General features: G+C 43.9%; 1 protein-coding gene across 13 annotated transcripts in view; it reads left to right on the top strand.

Annotated features, from left to right (window-relative positions):
- The window catches only part of PEX1 (peroxisomal biogenesis factor 1), a 38,737-nt gene extending 32,994 nt beyond the window's left edge, over nt 1-5,743 (top strand). For 12 of the 13 annotated variants that reach the window (XM_065051062.1, XM_065051059.1, XM_065051057.1 and 9 more), the window contains 2 exons: nt 792-933; nt 2,206-5,743. The gene's annotated coding sequence lies outside the window, so the exon portion shown is untranslated. The remainder of the gene's footprint in view (nt 1-791; nt 934-2,205) is intronic. The other variant, XM_065051058.1, reaches the window with a different exon arrangement.
- Nucleotides 5,744-14,622: the final 8,879 nt, after the last annotated feature.

Raw genomic sequence — 14,622 nt, 5'->3', positions numbered from 1 at the left:
TGAAAATTAAAATTGCAGAAACAAAAATTCCAAGTTTAATTTTAAGTTCATCCCAAACATGAAGTAATAAAGCAACTCCTCATGTTGATATGTTTATAGTCTTGAAAGTTCCTGCTGCAGGTATTGCACTGTTTGATTTTGTACAATAAAAATATATTTGCTGTATGTAGCTTACGTTAATATACGTTAAGGATTTCTTTAACAAATAGAAAATAGATGATTTTCTGAAAAATACCCATAGAGTTAAAAAGACTGGTTATCTTTATATTTGTAATCTAATTTTTGATCATGTGAGACTCCTCGTATTATGCAGTGGAATATTTACAATCTCTTAGAGTAGCTGAATAAAATTTGTAGTTTCTGTGGAGACAATTTCTGAAACAGAAATTCTGCAGTGTTGATAAATATAATTAAAAAGCAATTATTGCCCAAAACCTCTGCGCATCTCACAGAACACCAGCTAATTATTTTTTCAGTCTTCTGCAGATTCTATTACTTGTTTAATAACAAGCACTATCGAAAAATTAATTAATTGGCAGATTGTTACATATGAAAGTTCAGTTTCTGCTCAGCTTTCCCATGCTTATCCATAGTAACCTCCCTGCCACAGGGTTGTTTGGAAGTTGCTGGCTGGCTTTTATCACACTTGGGACTCCCATCTGCAATGCCGAGAATTTACTCCAGAGGATTTTTTTCCCTACACGTCACAGTGTCTCTAGTCTTGGTGGCTTGGCAAAGCACAAATATAAAGTGAAAACAGCACCTCAGTCTCTTCTTTTTGTCCCTCCAAGGATGTCGGTATGAGTGGTACTGGAGTTGGAGTATTGTACAACAGAAATCATGAAATTCGGAAAGCTGTGAATCAACTGGCTGTTTTCCATAGCTGTCCCGGACCTGGTCAGTGTGTTCTCATTCAGTTCCTCAGGCACAGAGGTAAGCCACACTGGACATGTTTCCATTGAACCCTTTTATTTTTCCATTGCAGGTGGAAATAGAACAATTATATTTTTCTTTCTTGGTTTGATAGATTGCTTGGGTAATGTGTTTTTTCCCATCAACAAAAAGTAACTTAGAGAAGCACAGAATATTCTTGTTGATGAGCTTGCAGATGGTGGAATACCCCTGCTCAAAAGTTCAAGTGGCCTCTGTGTGGGTAGACTTCAGAAAAGTGTGTAAGAAGTTTAAAAAGGGGTGGGAATGTAAAAGTTTGAAGTGTAAAAATCACTTGTGTGTGTTGTTACACACTTTATCAAGTCCTGGTAAATCATTTCAATGAACGTACACACTTCTTCAACCTTTAATTAAAAATATATTTTCTTCTTTTAGTACTTAATAAATTTACTTAGTAAATTTGCAGATGTTTGAAGCTGAACTTGAATTATGGCAGAAGCTCCTTGATACAAAACTCCTGATTAGTTCTGGAAAAGCTTTTTATTGTTAGGAATCTGGATGGTTTGGACTGGTTTCCTCCAATTCTGTAGAAAAGATTTACTTGTGTAAGTGGGTTTTAGTTCTAATATGGCATGTAGTAGCACACAAGTTTTAAGAAACATTAACATTATAAATAATGGTTTCAAATCTAATTATTCTCTCTCCATTTGTGAGGGGGATTTTTGGAATTTTTATGAATGGGTAAAAGTTAGACTGGCCCAGAGCATAGCTTACAAAGCACCTATATCAGATTATGTTAAACCTCTAAAGCTTTCAGAGTTTCATTTTGAAATTTATTTTTACTCTATCAGAAGGAACCAAATTTTATGTGAAAGGATTTTTACCCTGTCAAATTATGCTTTATAACATGTGGTAATTCCCCCCCATCCCTAATTTTTATGTGTCTTATGTTGGATATGAAAAATGTATTCATCTCCTATGCTATTAAATGCTTAACCTTGAATGAATGATTGATATTGTTGACAAATTGGATGCTGGAGAAGCACCTAGAGAATATAGAATCACAGGAGAATGTAGATTAAAAGGGAATTTTTGTGTCACCTTGTACAACTTCCTGCTCAAGGCAGGGCCAGGTTCTATTATAAGTCAGGGACCAGGTTGCTCAGGGTCTTGTTCAGTCAAGTTTTGAGACTGTCTAAAGATGGAGATTATGCAACCTGCCCGAGGAACCTGTTTCAGTGTTTAATCACTCTCATGGTGAATTTCTTTTCCGCATGTGCAGTCAGCATTTCTGTCTGTATCTCCTTTCTACAGGTATTGAGAGACTTGAGCAAATGTTGCACAGACGCTGCTGAATCAGTCACAAACAATACATCTTCTACTGCAGATGCCTTCTGCAATCCAGAAAAAGATTCTTCATGCAAACCTGCAAATACACCAGGAAATGATGTCTCCCAGCTAAAACACATACTTGTTTATTAAAATCATACATGCATTTAGTGACTTGATATAATTTAGCATGCTTATGTTTACTAAGGGTGTGTATGACTTCAGTGGTTTGGGCTGTAACCTTGCATAACACACTCACTTTGCTGTGACCTGGCATTAGTAATCTTGCAAGTGGACTTGCTAAAGTTGAATTTTAAGGCAAGTGGACCTCCTGGATGTTGTGAAATTAGCTCCCGTTAAGCACAGCACTTGGTTTTACTCCATTTCAAGTGTGCTGTGTGTCAGTAAAAGCAGTGTCTTATATACTTGCACAGTTGTTGAACTACGAAATTTTGAAAACATTGATTAAATGGTTGTGCATATTGCTATATATTATGGACTGTATATTTTTATCAAAATACTAGAAGTTCTAAATTAGGTGTGTCGTGGTTTAACCCCAGCCAGCAACTAACCACCACACAGCCGCTCCTTCATTCCTGCTGGCTGAGAATCAGAAGAGTAAAAGTAAGGAAACTCGTGGGCTGAGATAAAGACAGTTTAATAGGTGAAGGAAAAGCCACACAAACAAGCAAAGCAAAACAAGGAATTCATTCATTACTTCCCATGAGCAGGCAGGTGTTCAGCCATCTCCAGGAGACCTGGGCTCCATCACACGTCATGTTTACTTAGGAAGGCAAATGCCATCACTCTAAACATCCCCCGCTTTCCTTCTTCTTCACCCCAAATATGTACTGAGCATGATGTCATATGGTATGCAATGTCTCTTTAGCCAGCTGCCATTTTATACAGCTTTTTGTATATGCTTCCTTTCTGAGAAAGCATTTAGATTTTTTGCTTCTGAGCTCACTTTCAGATTATTTCTGTATGCCTGTATTCATTGGCTAGTGTTTTCATGTGTTAACTATAAAAAAACTCTTAAAGGTCTGTAATGTATACTCATTTGACAGAGTTGTATGGGGACTTTTTTTTGCTTTGTTTTTGTTTTTTTGTTTTGGGTTTGCTTTTTTTTTTTTTTTTTTTTTTTTGGTATTTGCAGAATTAATTCGCTATTTGCTCCAGTATTTAAGTTTGGTGAGAGAAAACTAGAACTGCAAAATTAACCGACTGCTGCTGTAGAGGCTCAGTAGGAGGACTGTCTCACTGTGGATCCCTAATAAACCTGGAATTTGTGCTTCTGAATAGTAACACAGCTTTTGACCTGTTTTTTATGGTGCTTAAACTTGGCAACGTTATGCTGTTCAGCCTGATAACATAAAGATAAATAATCTACCATGCAGCAATTGTTAAAGCTTGTAGAACCATGGAATAATTGAGGCTGGAAGGCAGCTATGGAGATCTTACAGTCCCTGTGTGGAGCAGGGTCGGTCAAGAGCAGGTTAACCTGGACTGGGTCTGGTTGGGTTTTAAGTGTCACCAAGGATGGAGACTCCACAGCCTCTCTGAGCAGCTTGTTCCAGAATTCAATCACTCTTTTTTACTAAAAAGTTTTTTTGTTATAATTAAACAGAATTTCCTTTTCTCATTTTGTGCCCATTGCCTCTTGTCCTGTCACTGGATACCCAGAAGAGCCTGGCTCCATCTTCCTTAGGCCCTCTTGTCCAGTATTTATATACGCTGATAAGATTTCCCCTAAGCCTTCTCTGTTCCAGGCTGAATAGTCCCAGCTCTCACTCTCTCCTTGTATTACAGATGCTCCAGTCCTTTTATCATAATTGAGGCCCTTCACTGGGCTTATTCCAGTATGTCCATGACTTTCTTGTACTGGAGACTCCAGAATACAGGGCTCCAGCACTTCAGTTGTGTCCCACTAGTGTTGTGTAGAGAGGTCTGTGCCAATTAACACGCTCATCTGGTCTTGGCGGGGACTGAAGAGTGAAACAATCGACAGGAAAAAAAAACCCTACTATGCTTTTCAGGCCTGTAAAACCAAAGGTTCATAATAAAACGCTACAGAAGACCTTCAGAAAACTTGCTGACTGCATTTGGCAGTTAAAATTTACTGTGGGTGAAAGCAAAGGAAAAGCAATTTGAAAGGGTGTAATGATCATTACTCTTCAGTGATGATCCCCCATGACACACCAGCTTCTTGTTAAGAGGAATTAGAATGATGAACGTTATTAGAGAAGAAACAGAAAAGACTTCAGAAAGCATTCTGTCATTATAAAAAAATCCAGTGTTCCTGCACATGTGCTGTTGAAGGTTATATGCTGTTTAGGTGCCCTTATATCAAAAAGGACACGGAACGGGGAAAGTCAGTTCAGTCTGCTGAGGACTCCTAAACAGGCACCTCTGAACTACAAGAGTGTTTTGGGAACTAATATGGTGATTGCCTGGGTCTTAATACCCTTCCCAGAGGCCTTATGCAGAGTTTAGGTTTGCCCCAATGCATCTGTTCTTACATTAATTTGAAACTCTGCTCCTGTGCGTTGGGGAAAGAGAGAATGTAGAGATTTTCTACAGAGAAGTGAGGGTTGCTGTGGACGGCAGGGTGTGTGCCAGCACCAGAACCAGCACAGGAGTGGGAGGCACGGGCTGCACTGATAGGGATGGATGCTGCTCCCCGTCAGTCAGACCCCGGTGTGGTGCAAGCCCAGCTGGTGACACCCTGACAAGACCACAGCACAGGTGTCTCCTCAACAGAGGGCCCTGCGCTCTACAAGAGGAGGATGGCAACAGGCCAGCATATCACACGTGCCATTCCTTTATGGTGTTTATGTGAGTGTGTAAGACCAATTTGTTAAGAAATTTGTTAAACAGATTTTCCCCAGATCTTCCACTGAGCCTTGTTACCTTAATTTCCTACAAGAGACATTGTTACTTGTTTCTACCTTGAAGTACTGTGATGAGTTGGTCAAAAACGTTGTTGGTCACTAAAAGCTGAGGTGATCTTATTTCCTTTTCTGAAGGTCTCAACTTATTTGAGGTGAGCTGCAAGGCGTTAGAAACAGGTTATACTCAACTTGAGGAAATATATTGCAACATGTATTCTTGTAATTATCCCACAGTATTTGTTTCATTTATAGCTTTGCATTGATGTGTTAACCCAACACATCACTTCCACTCACTTCACCAAGGGAGTAGCCACAGTCAGACTCCACAGGTAAGCAGCAGTTATTTTTGGTTTTGTTTTGGCCAAGAATAAATGCAGCATCTACTTCCATTTCCTCCACAGTTTGTGATCAGCTTCTCATGAAGAAAGGGACAAATCTTTTCTCTAGCAGCAGTCTGTCACCTAGCAGCTTAGAAACGAAGAAAGATCTAAGAAAGCAGGAAGAGTGAAAGAGAAGTTATTAGGATCAGCACCATGGAAACCTATTGATCCTCCTGACACAAAAGCCTTGCTTTCTCACACAGCGCATGACCGTCCCACTTTTGGTTGAATGCAAAAGATGAACACAGGTAAGTTTTTCAATAAGCTTTACTACTTGATATTTATTTATAATCCTTGCTGGTGTTCTGACGAATGTGTATTTAATTTTTAAACACTTATGCCATGACTACTTTGTGCAGTCAGACTTTACAGCTGGCTTACACATCCAGCACTGAACCGATGGGTGCACGGATGTGACCAAGGCCTTGTTTCTTGAGAAATAGTGACAAAGCTTTTCCTTGGCTATTCATTATGCTGTCTTTAGTCAATTCTCATTTTGAAGTTAATAGTCACTAATTGTTTTGTAACATTTTGTAAGGCAAAAAATATGTGGAAAAAACAACCCGTCGCAGCACATCAATCAGTCCGATGGACGGTTATCAGTCAGCAAGATCCAGGCAGATGGAGCACTGCACCAAGAGGCCACAGAGGGAAGACCTCCTGGCATTCTACCTTCGTATGCAGGATGCAAAAAAAAGAGGTTCTTCTGTAAACAAGCAAAATGACATTTTCACTCTTCCATGTCCTGACTCCCTGAGGAGAGGTAACTGGAAAATTCCATATGTGGATTCCTGTACTTTGGGAAACAGATAGATACTCTCAAGAAAGGCAGGCTGATGAACAGGACAGGGTATCTTTGCTTTAATTCTTAATGGCCTAGCAAAATCTATAATAGGCTTGGGAGAGAAGAGGTTCCCAAATTCTGCTTACATATTGCCACAAAGCAGCCTTACAGTGTACTTTTATCTAAATATGACCTTATCAGCTAGAAAGGGATCATTGATTGTGTAGAATACTACACACATTGAAAAGGATTATCAGAGTTCGACATTCTGGAGACGAAAATAAATGTTTCTACTGATGTCCCCTAGAGAAAGATTTGTGTTAAGAAAAAAAAAAAAAAGTGTGTTTTGAACCTGGATCTGTTAACAGAGCCAGTTTAGGGCAAGGCACATTTACATTGACAAAGGCAAAGAGGCAACAATCTCCCAGAAAGAAGTGGACACAAGGTCCATGATCACAGATTGTGTAGGTGGGCAGTAGGAACTTCTGAAAGTAGCTTTACCCCTAAAGGAAATCTAAACTTCTTTCTGAAAAAAGAGGAACACTTCTGCTCTGTTCTCCCCGAATGAAAGAGTTTGGAAGATTCTGAAGGAGCCCAAATTGCCATATGTAAGGAAGCAGACGCCTGGGTTTACTGTTCTGAGTCAGCTAGAGGAGAAACGCCCAGCACAGTATAATTTTGATGTTTTTCAGGTAAACACAACCTTTATACCCACAGCTAGGTTCCAATTATACTTCTGTTTCATTAAACAGACATTGAAGCACTTCAGCACTTCATCAAGATGCATGAGCCACCTGGAGATGTTGTCCATGAAGAAATTGTTATTGTCACTGAAGAGACTGAGATTATCAAAGAGAAGTAACCAAAGAAAAATAACTTCACTGAAGCTGTAAGCCAAATACAAGAATAACGAAGCCAGTCAGCAAGCATATGCCCCCAAGAACCAGTGTTAGAATCACCAACTAGAAGGGACAAACCAATAAGTTCATGTAACAGTGAGCATAACAGTGACTGTGTGGGTGAAAGAGAGACTCACAAAATACAAGATTCTGTTGTCAATGATTGCAACATTCTGTGGCTGGGATCATGCAAATATAACTATTAACCATTATAAAAATATTTCTGCTTGAAACATCATGTTTATCTTTCATAATTTTGGAGATGTACTCTGTTAGCTAAGAAATGTACCAATTCTATCTGTGTGAAAACAGATTAAAACTATAATTTATTGGTCTGATCTTTTTAATTCAATAACTGTAAAGAGCACTCAAAACAACAGTACTAGATTTTTTTTCTCACTTCTGTAAGGCCATTAAGGCCTTTATTAATCATAATCATAATCTGGACGATCGGGTAGTGAGGTGGACTGTGAACTGGCTGAAGGGAAGAGGCCTTAGAGTTGTGGTCAATGGGACAAAGTCTAATTGGAGGCCTGTATCTGGTGGAGTGCCTCAAGGGTCAGTACTGGGGCCGGTATTATTCAATATATTCATCAGTGATTTGGATGAGGGAATAGAGTGCACTGTCAGCAAGTTTGCTGATGACACCAAGCTGGGAGGAGTGGCTGACACGCCAGAAGGCTGTGCTGCCATCCAGAGACCTGGACAGGCTGGAGAGTTGGGCAGGGAAAAATTTAATGAAATATAACAAGGGAAAGTGAAGAGTCTTGCATCTGAACAGTAACAACGCCAGCTTCCAGTATAGGTTGGGGAATGACCTGTTAGAGAGCAGTGTAGGGAAAAGGGACCTGGGCTGGTGGACAACAGGATGACCATGAGCCAGCACTGTGCCCTTGTGGCCAAGAAGGCCAATGGCATCCTGGGGTGTATTAGAAGGGGGGTGGTTAGTAGGTCGAGAGAGGTTCTCCTTCCCCTCTACTCCGCCCTGGTGAGACCGCATCTGGAATATTGTGTCCAGTTCTGGGCCCCTCAGTTCCAGAAGGACAGGGAACTGCTGGAGAGAGTCCAGCGTAGGGCAACAAAGGTGATTAAAGGAGTGGAGCACCTCCCGTATGAGGAAAGGCTGAGGGAGCTGGGTCTCTTTAGTTTGGAGATGAGGAGACTAAGGGGGGACCTCATTAATGTTTATAAATATATAAAGGGTGAGTGCCATGAGGATGGAGCCAGGCTCTTCTCGGTGACAACCAACGGTAGGACAAGGGGTAATGGGTTCAAACCAGAACACAAGAGGTTCCAGTTAAATTACTCAAGCCTGATTCTGAGGGGTTTTTATTATGAATGGTGATCCCTTTGGTGTATAGATTTATCCGTGTATTACCCAATCCCATATAGGCTACCCCCAGCCCCGTTTGTAAAACTTGTGCATTTGTCCATGTCCCATTTCCCAGCTGTTTTACTGGCAAATCCCCTTCATACGTCCTTCCCAGAACACAGTCCATGTATCACTAAAAGCCCATCTGGATTTTATGTCACATGGCAAGTTGTGACCCCATATTCCTCCTGGCCACAAATACAGAGTGAGGTCTTGTATAACACGTTAAAGATGTTCATTAAGGGCTGATTGAACTTGTGTACATGTAGCATTCCACATTATATCATCTATGCTCACATAGACTGTATGAATCCATCATCCAGTCAGTTGATCGGAGCCAGCCCAGCGAGAGCCGGAGCCGGCGGGGTTCAGCCGACCACGAGGTTCAGCCCAGATTAGGAAGCTCAGAGGGAAGCGTACAGGGACAGCGTGATTCCCGGCGAGTCCCAACTCCTGCAGCCCCGGCAGCCATTGCGAGAGAGCGGCTGACGTGGCGGGGGGCGTTCCCACGGTGACAGCCACCACACCCCCTCCCCTTGCCTTGAAAAATCCTTTGGGAGGGCAGCCAGTAGTCGCTGCCCACCAGGTGCAGGGAGGAGCAACCAGCTTGTGTAGCGGGTGAGTCCCACCCACACTGTGCTGCAGCAGCGGGTGTGGTAGCTTGTGTGGCAGGGTGCAGAGAGCACTTGTCGCTTGCCAGCCCCTCTAACTTATTGCCAGCATCCCAGAGTGCTGACGACCATGGTCGCCTCCAGGAGGAGAGCTTGTCTCAAACAGACCGTGGCTACGCAGACTGAGGAGGTTCTGTCCCGAGCGGTGGCTGTTCAGGTCTCCGGCTGCAGGGAGTGCCAGAGCCTGCTGCTGCCGGGGGAGGGCGGCCAGCTCTCCACCTGTGTGAGGTGTGAGCAGGTGCAAGACCTGCTCGACATGGTTGTGAAACTTAAGGAGGAGGTTGAGATGTTGAGGACCATCAGGGAGTGCGAAAGGGAGATCGACTGGTGGAGTAACACCCTGATGTGCCAGTCGGAAAGGTCCCAGGGAGGTACCCCCCAAAAGGAGATGGGCCTCCTGCCCTCTTGGACAGAGGTGGAAGTCCTGAGACGGCCCCACCCTTGTTGCTGTCGGCCAGAGGTAGGGGACCTAAAAGATGACAAGGGTTGGAAGCGTATTCCCATTCGGCGTCACGGGCAGCCCCCCTCCCTGCCTGCTTTGTCTCCCCAGGTGCCCCTCCGTAATAGGTTTGAGGCCCTGGATCTTGAAGAAGAGGTAGGTGAGGAGGTGGTGCCAAGCCTGCCTACAAGATCACATAGGAAGAGGCGGTTGACTTCACAACTTAAGACTGCCTCTGATAAGAAAGACAGAAGGGTGATTGTAATAGGAAATTCCTTTCTGAAAGGAACAGAGGGCCCAATATGCAGGGTTGACCCTCATCTTAGGGAAGTTTGTAGTCTACCTGGAGCCCGGATCAAGGATATTGCTAGAGAGCTCCCCAAACTGGTGCACCCGACAGACTACTACCCGCTGCTGGTCTTCCAGACAGATGGGGAGGAAGCTGCTTCCTGTAGTCTGAGGGGAATGAAGAACGATTTCAAGGTCTTGGGAAGGATGGTGAAAGACTCAGGGGTTCAAGTGATCTTCTCTTCACTCCTTCCATCTTCAAGGGATGATGTGGGATGGAATAGGAAAATTCAGTCTCTTACTGGTTGGCTCCAAGACTGGTGCTACAGGCAGGGCTTTGGATTTTTTGATAATGGTTGGTTTTATAAGACACCAGTCTGGACAGTGTTACACAGGAATGGTTTATCTCGCAGGGGCAAAAGGATGCTGGGGCAGGAATTAGCTGGGCTCATTTGGAGAGCTTTAAACTAGGCTTGAAGGGGGATGGGGTTGTAGCTGGGCTTGTCCCAGTGGGGCAGCATTCTAAAACTGATGAGGACCGGGTGGCCTCCTGTGCCCCTAGGGAGAAATTGGTGTGCTCTGCTCGCTCCCTGAAATGCCTGTACACCAATGCGCGCAGCATGGGGAATAAGCAGGAGGAGTTAGAATCCTATGTTCGGTCGGGAGATTATGATCTGGTGGCAATTACGGAAACATGGTGGGACAGTTCACATGACTGGAATGTGGTCATGGATGGCTATGCCCTTTTCAGGAAAGACAGGCCAGCCAGGCGTGGTGGTGGAGTTGCTCTCTATGTGAGAGAGCAACTACAATGTACTAAATTCTGCCCAGGAGGGGATGACGAGCGAGTTGAGAGTGTATGGGTCAGGATCAAGGGGCAGGCTGGCAGGGGTGACACTGTTGTGGGTGTCTGTTACAGGCCACCAGATCAGGCTGAGGAAGTTGATGAGGCCTTCTATGGGCAGCTGAGAGTGGCCTCACAGTCACAGGCCCTGGTTGTTGTGGGGGATTTTAATTTCCCTGATGTTTGCTGGAAGGACCATTCAGCCAGCCAGACACAGTCCAGGAGGTTCCTCCAGTGCATTGATGATAACTTCCTCACGCAGATGGTGGAGGAGCCGACTAGGAGAGGTGCACTGCTGGATCTCATCCTCACTAACAAGGAGGGTCTGGTCGAAGCAGTAAAGGCTGAGGGCTGCCTGGGTTGCAGTGACCATGAGATGGTGGAGTTCAGCATCTTGGGTAGCAGGAACAGAATAGCAAGTAGAATTGCAACCCTGGACTTTAGCAGGGCTAACTTTGGCCTTTTCAAGCAATTGCTGGGGGAAATCCCATGGGCAAGACTGCTTGAAGGAAAAGGGGCCCAAGATAGCTGGATTGCATTCAGAGATTGCTTCTTCCACGCTCAGGATCAGAGCATCCCCACATGAAGGAAGTCAAGGAAGGGAGCCAGGAGGCCTGCATGGTTGAATAGGGATCTGTTGGGTATGCTCAAGCAGAACAGGAGAGTTTACAGGTCGTGGAAGCAGGGGCTGGCCACTTGGGAAGAATATAAGGCTGCTGTTAGAGGATGTAGGAAGGCAGCTAGGATAGCCAAGGCCTCCTTAGAATTACAGCTGGCGAGAGGGGTCAAGGACAGCAAAAAGAACTTTTTCAAATACATAGCAGATAAAACTAATACCAGAGGCAATGTAGGCCCACTGATGAACGGGGTGGGTGCCCTGGTGGCAGAAGATACAGAGAAGGCAGAATTACTGAATGCCTTGTCTCTGTCTACTCTGCCGGAGGCTGTCCTGGGGAGCCCTGTACCCCTGAGACCCCGGATGAAGCCAGGTCAATGGAGGAGTTTGCTTTAGTCGATGAGGACTGGGTTAGGGAGCAATTAAATAGTCTGGACATCCATAAATCCATGGGTCCAGATGGGATGCATCCGCGGGTGCTGAGGGAGCTGGCTGAAGTCATTGCTGGACCGCTCTCCATCATCTTTGCCAAGTCTTGGGGAATGGGAGAGGTGCCCGAGGACTGGAGGAAAGCAAATGTCACTCCAGTCTTCAAAAAGGGCAAGAAGAAGGACCTGGGTAATTATAGACCGGTCAGCCTCACCTCTGTCCCTGGGAAAGTAATGGAACAGCTAATCCTTGGTGCCATCTCAAGGCATATCAAGGATAAGAGGGTTATTAGGGGCAGTCAGCATGGCTTTACCAAGGGTAAGTCATGCTTGACCAACCTCATAGCCTTTTATGAGAATGTAACAAGGTGGATGGATGATGGCAGAGCGGTGGATGTGGTCTACCTTGACTTCAGTAAAGCCTTTGACACAGTCTCCCACAGCATCCTCACAGCTAAGTTGAGGAGGTGTGGTCTAGATAATAGACTAGTGAGGTGGGTTGCAAACTGGATTAAGGAGAGAAGCCAGAGAGTGGTAGTCAATGGTGCGGAGTCTAGTTCGAGTCCAGTATCTAGTGGAGTGCCTCAGGGGTCAGTGCTGGGGCCAATATTATTCAATATGTTCATTAACGATTTAGACGAGGGAATAGAGTGCACTGTCAGCAAGTTTGCTGATGACACTAAGCTGGGAGGAGTGGCTGACACACCAGAAGGCTGTGCTGCCATCCAGCGGGACTTGGACAGGATGGAGAGTTGGGCGGGGAATAACCTAATGAAATTTAACAAGGGAAAGTGTAGAGTCCTGCATCTGGGCAGGAACAACCCCAGGTTCCAGTATAGGTTGGGAAATTACATATTAGAGAGCAGTGTAGGAGAAAGGGACCTGGGGGTCCTGGTGGACAACAGGATGACCATGAGCCAGCACTGTGCCCTTGTGGCCAGGAAGGCCAATGGCATCCTGGGGTGTATTAGAAGGGGAGTGGCTAGTAGATTGAGAGAGGTTCTCCTTCCCCTCTACTCTGCCCTGGTGAGACCACATCTGGAATATTGTGTCCAGTTCTGGGCCCCTCAGTTCCAGAAGGACAGGGAACTGCTGGAGAGGGTCCAGCGTAGGGCAATGAAGATGATTAAGGGAGTGGAGCACCTCCCTTATGAAGAAAGGCTGAGGGAGCTGGGTCTCTTTAGTTTGGAGACGAGGAGACTAAGGGGGGACCTCACTAATGTTTATAAATATATAAAGGGTGAGTGCCACGAGGATGGAGCCAGGCTCTTCTCGGTGGCAAACAATGATAGGACAAGGGGTAATAGGATCAAGCTGGAACACAAGAGGTTCCGCTTAAATTTGAGAAAAAACTTCTTCTCAGTGAGGGTGACAGAACACTGGAACAGGCTGCCCAGGGAGGTTGTGGAGTCTCCTTCTCTGGAGACATTCAAAACCCGCCTGGACATGTTCCTGTGCGACCTCACTTAGGTGTTCCTGCTCCAGCAGGGGGATTGGACTAGATGATCTTTTGAGGTCCCTTCCAATCCCAAACATACTGTGATACTGTGATTAATTCTTTTGTAACTTTAAGACAATTCCCAGTGTTGCCAGCAACATGCCTGTGGATTTCAGCAATTGTCCAGAGGCTAATTCTCCTTTTGTTAACAGCCCCACTGCTGCTTGGAGGTGATTTGCATGCACAGATTCATCTGCTATATTTTTCACAGTTCACACAACAAAATCTGTATCCCCAGCATCCCATGAAGAGCCACATGTTCAGTTTGCTCTCATTGCTACGCTTGGTGAGGTACTGAGTGTACAAGAAAGAAAACCCAACAGCTTGCAGCTCTTGGGCAAGGAAAGGAGGGGAAGGAAAAGAGAAGTTGCTCTTTCTAAAGCAGGATCTTTTAGCTGGGTCCCAAGTCTGGTTGCTACTGCTGAGTGACCTCAGATCCTGCTCACCCAGGGGTGTCCATACTAGTCCAGGTGGCTCTGCTCATCATATTCAGGTGTTGGAAGGAGATGCAGAGGCACAAAAAAAGCACCTAAATAAAAAAAAACCCTTTTTTAGAATGTAAAACCCACAGGTATGCAATATGCTGCTTATCAGGAAGCTCCTAAGCATAAATTAAAACCTGGAACCTTAAATAAATTCAGTTCTAGGGAAGCAGGGCCTTGTGTTTTTCCCCTTGATCCAGACTTCTAATACAAATCTCAAAATCTTCAATGATACTCACTCCAATGAGTTAGAAGTTAAAAATCATTTAATATACACCCAAAGTGAATATTGGATGTGGATTTACATGACAAATACCTGAGGAAAAATAGTGTTTCTATATTTATATGACTTATAAGTGTATATCTAAAATGACTCATTTCTCCATTTCAACCAGTATGGCTTTGTGTAACTAAGACTCCATTCTTGAATGAATAATTGAATATTTAGTGGACACTCTTTACACATATGACATCTGAATGTTTTGCTTTCAGCAATTAAAGCTATTACTTGTTATTTGCTATATTTATTTGAGCCATTAGTCACTAAAAATGTTTTGCTTACTTTTTCCCTTTTTTTTTTTACTCAGATGAATACTGCTATTATCATTGTGTGTAAAATTGCTAGCCAAATCACTTAAATGAGTGTCTCTTATACCATAATAGAAGTAACTATATGGCTGGAGTCCATGATTTTTAATTTTCAAGCTTTTTTATTTCTCCTACATAGACATGGAAGTGAAAACTCTCCTCAGTCAAAAAACTGTTTTAAAAAACAGTATCTGTATTATTTCTGTCATGAAAACTTTTTCC

Source organism: Columba livia, chromosome 2 (assembly GCF_036013475.1).
Source record: "Columba livia isolate bColLiv1 breed racing homer chromosome 2, bColLiv1.pat.W.v2, whole genome shotgun sequence".
Classification (NCBI taxonomy): domain Eukaryota; kingdom Metazoa; phylum Chordata; class Aves; order Columbiformes; family Columbidae; genus Columba; species Columba livia.
Note: the sequence above shows the minus strand (reverse complement) of the source record. Positions and strands in the feature narration are given on the sequence as shown.